Genomic DNA, 5,455 nt, shown 5'->3' on the forward strand with positions numbered 1-5,455 from the left:
TCCAACTCACTCCCACCACCTCCCCTTGCCCCCAACGCACACCCATCACCTCCCCTTGCCCCCAACTCACTCCCACCACCTCCCCATGCCCCCAACTCACTCCCATCACCTCCCCTTGCGTCCAACTCACTCCCACCACCTCCGATTGCGTCCAACTCATTCCCACCACCTCCCCATGCCCCCAACTCACTCCCACCACCTCCCCTTGCGTCCAAATCACTCCCACCACCTCCCCATGCCCCCAACTCACTCCCACCACCTCCCCTTGCGTCCAAATCACTCAAACCACCTCCCCTTGCGTCCAAAGCACTCCCATCACCTCCCCATGCCCCCAAATCACTCCCACGACCTCCCCTTGCCCCCAAATCACTCCAGCCACCTCCCCTTGCCCCCACATCACTCCCATCACCTCTCCATGCCCCCAACCCACTCCCACCACCTCCCCTTGCCCCCAAATCACTCCAACCACCTCCCCTTGGCCCTAAATCACTTCAACCACCTCTCCTTGCCCCCAAATCACTCCCACCACCTCCTCTTGCCCCCAACTCACTCCCACCACCTCTCCTTGACCCCAAATCACTCCCACCACCTCCCCTTGCGTCCAACTCACTCCCACCACCTCCCCTTGCGTCCAACTCACTCCCACCACCTCCCCTTGCCCCCAACGCACACCCATCACCTCCCCTTGCCCCCAACTCACTCCCACCACCTCCCCATGCCCCCAACTCACTCCCATCACCTCCCCATGCCCCCAACTCACTCCCATCACCTCCCCATGCCCCCAACTCACTCCCATCACCTCCCCATGCCCCCAAATCACTCCCACCACCTCCCCATGCCCCCAACTCACTCCCACCACCTCCCCATGCCCCCAACTCACTCCCACCACCTCCCCTTGCGTTCAAATCACTCCCATCACCTCCCATTGCCCCCAACTCACTCCCACCACCTCCCCTTGCCCCCAAATCACTCCCATCACCTCCCCTTGCCCCCAAATCACTCCCACCACCTCCTCTTGCCCCCAAATCACTCCCATCACCTCCCCTTGCCCCCAGATCACTCCCACCACCACCCCTTGCGTCCAAATCACTCCCACCACCTCCCCTTGCCCCCAAAACGCTCCCACCACCTCCCCTTGCGTCCAAAGCACTCCCATCACCTCCCCATGCCCCCAACTTACTCCCACCACCTCCCCTTGCGTCCAAAGCACTCCCATCACTTCCCCATGCCCCCAAATCACTCCCACGACCTCCCCTTGCCCCCAAATCACTCCAGCCACCTCCCCTTGCCCCCACATCACTCCCATCACCTCCCCTTGCCCCCAAATCACTCCAACCACCTCCCCTTGCCCCCAAATCACCCCCATCACCTCCCCATGCCCCCAACTCACTCCCACCACCACCCCTTGCCCCCAAATCACTCCAACCACCTCCCCTTGGCCCTAAATCACTTCAACCACCTCTCCTTGCCCCCAAATCACTCCCACCACCTCCTCTTGCCCCCAACTCACTCCCACCACCTCTCCTTGACCCCAAATCACTCCCACCACCTCCCCTTGCGTCCAACTCACTCCCACCACCTCCCCTTGCGTCCAACTCACTCCCACCACCTCCCCTTGCCCCCAACGCACACCCATCACCTCCCCTTGCCCCCAACTCACTCCCACCACCTCCCCATGCCCCCAACTCACTCCCATCACCTCCCCTTGCGTCCAACTCACTCCCACCACCTCCGATTGCGTCCAACTCATTCCCACCACCTCCCCATGCCCCCAACTCACTCCCACCACCTCCCCTTGCGTCCAAATCACTCCCACCACCTCCCCATGCCCCCAACTCACTCCCACCACCTCCCCTTGCGTTCAAATCACTCAAACCACCTCCCCTTGCGTCCAAAGCACTCCCATCACCTCCCCATGCCCCCAAATCACTCCCACGACCTCCCCTTGCCCCCAAATCACTCCAGCCACCTCCCCTTGCCCCCACATCACTCCCATCACCTCCCCATGCCCCCAACTCACTCCCACCACCTCCCCTTGCCCCCAAATCACTCCAACCACCTCCCCTTGGCCCTAAATCACTTCAACCACCTCTCCTTGCCCCCAAATCACTCCCACCACCTCCTCTTGCCGCCAACTCACTCCCACCACCTCTCCTTGACCCCAAATCACTCCCACCACCTCCCCTTGCGTCCAACTCACTCCCACCACCTCCCCTTGCGTCCAACTCACTCCCACCACCTCCCCTTGCCCCCAACGCACACCCATCACCTCCCCTTGCCCCCAACTCACTCCCACCACCTCCCCATGCCCCCAACTCACTCCCATCACCTCCCCTTGCGTCCAACTCACTCCCACCACCTCCGATTGCGTCCAACTCATTCCCACCACCTCCCCATGCCCCCAACTCACTCCCACCACCTCCCCTTGCGTCCAAATCACTCCCACCACCTCCCCATGCCCCCAACTCACTCCCACCACCTCCCCTTGCGTCCAAATCACTCAAACCACCTCCCCTTGCGTCCAAAGCACTCCCATCACCTCCCCATGCCCCCAAATCACTCCCACGACCTCCCCTTGCCCCCAAATCACTCCAGCCACCTCCCCTTGCCCCCACATCACTCCCATCACCTCCCCATGCCCCCAACTCACTCCCACCACCTCCCCTTGCCCCGAAATCACTCCAACCACCTCCCCTTGGCCCTAAATCACTTCAACCACCTCTCCTTGCCCCCAAATCACTCCCACCACCTCCTCTTGCCCCCAACTCACTCCCACCACCTCCCCTTGCGTCCAACTCACTCCCACCACCTCCCCTTGCGTCCAACTCACTCCCACCACCTCCCCTTGCCCCCAACGCACACCCATCACCTCCCCTTGCCCCCAACTCACTCCCACCACCTCCCCATGCCCCCAACTCACTCCCATCACCTCCCCTTGCGTCCAACTCACTCCCACCACCTCCGATTGCGTCCAACTCATTCCCACCACCTCCCCATGCCCCTAACTCACTCCCACCACCTCCCCTTGCGTCCAAATCACTCCCACCACCTCCCCATGCCCCCACCTCACTCCCACCACCTCCCCTTGCGTCCAAATCACTCAAACCACCTCCCCTTGCGTCCAAAGCACTCCCATCACCTCCCCATGCCCCCAAATCGCTCCCACGACCTCCCCTTGCCCCCAAATCACTCCAGCCACCTCCCCTTGCCCCCACATCACTCCCATCACCTCCCCTTGCCCCCAAATCACTCCAACCACCTCCCCTTGCCCCCAAATCACCCCCATCACCTCCCCATGCCCCCAACTCACTCCCACCACCTCCCCTTGCCCCCAAATCACTCCAACCACCTCCCCTTGCCCCTAATTCACTTCAACCACCTCTCCTTGCCCCCAAATCACTCCCACCACCTCCTCTTGCCCCCAACTCACTCCCACCACCTCTCCTTGACCCCAAATCACTCCCACCACCTCCCCTTGCGTCCAACTCACTCCCACCACCTCCCCTTGCGTCCAACTCACTCCCACCACCTCCCCTTGCCCCCAACGCACACCCATCACCTCCCCTTGCCCCCAACTCACTCCCACCACCTCCCCATGCCCCCAACTCACTCCCATCACCTCCCCTTGCGTCCAACTCACTCCCACCACCTCCGATTGCGTCCAACTCATTCCCACCACCTCCCCATGCCCCCAACTCACTCCCACCACCTCCCCTTGCGTCCAAATCACTCCCACCACCTCCCCATGCCCCCAACTCACTCCCACCACCTCCCCTTGCGTCCAAATCACTCAAACCACCTCCCCTTGCCCCCAAATCACTCCCATCACCTCCACTTGCCCCCAAGTCACTCCCACCACCTCCCCTTGCCCCCAAATAAACCCATCACCTCCCCTTGCCCCCAAATCACCCCATCACCTCCCCTTGCCCCCAAATCACTCCCACCACCTCCCCATGCCCCCAAATCACTCCCACCACCTCCTCTTGCCCCCAAATCAGTCCCACCACCTCCCCTTGCCCCCAAATCACTCCCACCACCTCCTCTTGCCCCCAAATCACTCCCACCACCTCCCCTTGCCGCCAACTCACTCCCATCACCTCCCCATGCCCCCAACTCACTCCCATCACCTCCCCATGCCCCCAACTCACTCCCATCACCTCCCCATGCCCCCAAATCACTCCCACCACCTCCCCTTGCCCCCAAATCACTCCCATCACCTCCACTTGCCCCCAAATCACTCCCACCACCTCCCCTTGCCCCCAAATCAACCCATCACCTCCCCTTGCCCCCAAATCACCCCATCACCTCCCCTTGCCCCCAAATCACTCCCACCACCTCCCCATGCCCCCAAATCACTCCCACCACCTCCTCTTGCCCCCAAATCAGTCCCACCACCTCCCCTTGCCCCCAAATCACTCCCACCACCTCCTCTTGCCCCCAAATCACTCCCACCACCTCCCCTTGCCGCCAACTCACTCCCATCACCTCCCCATGCCCCCAACTCACTCCCATCACCTCCCAATGCCCCCAACTCACTCCCATCACCTCCCCATGCCCCCAAATCACTCCCACCACCTCCCCATGCCCCCAACTCACTCCCACCACCTCCCCATGCCCCCAACTCACTCCCATCACCTCCCCTTGCCCGCAACTCACTCCCACCACCTCCCCTTGCCCCCAAATCACTCCCATCACCTCCCCTTGCCCCCAAACCACTCCCACCACCTCCTCTTCCCCCAAATCACTCCCATCACCTCCCCTTGACCCCAGATCACTCCCACCACCACCCCTTGCGTCCAAATCACTCCCACCACCTCCCCTTGCCCCCAAAACGCTCCCACCACCTCCCCTTGCGTCCAAAGCACTCCCATCACCTCCCCATGCCCCCAAATCACTCCCACGACCTCCCCTTGCCCCCAAATCACTCCAGCCACCTCCCCTTGCCCCCAAATCACTCCCATCACCTCCCCTTGCCCCCAAATCACTTCAACCACCTCTCCTTGCCCCCAAATCACTCCCACCACCTCCTCTTGCCCCCAACTCACTCCCACCACCTCCCCTTGACCCCAAATCACTCCCACCACCTCCCCTTGCGTCCAACTCACTCCCACCACCTCCCCTTGCGTCCAACTCACTCCCACCACCTCCCCTTGCCCCCAACGCACACCCATCACCTCCCCTTGCCCCCAACTCACTCCCACCACCTCCCCATGCCCCCAACTCACTCCCACCACCTCCCCTTGCATCCAACCCACTCCCACCACCTCCGATTGCGTCCAACTCATTCCCACCACCTCCCCTTGCCCCCAACGCACACCCAGCACCTACCCTTGCCCCCAAAGCACTCCCACCACCTCCCGATGCCCCCAAATCACTCCCACCACCTCCCAATGCCCCCAACTCACTCCCACCGCCTCCCCTTGTCCCCAAATCACTCCCACCACCTCCCCATGCC

This window comes from Mustelus asterias, chromosome 19 (genome assembly GCF_964213995.1).
Source record: "Mustelus asterias chromosome 19, sMusAst1.hap1.1, whole genome shotgun sequence".
NCBI classification, from domain to species: domain Eukaryota; kingdom Metazoa; phylum Chordata; class Chondrichthyes; order Carcharhiniformes; family Triakidae; genus Mustelus; species Mustelus asterias.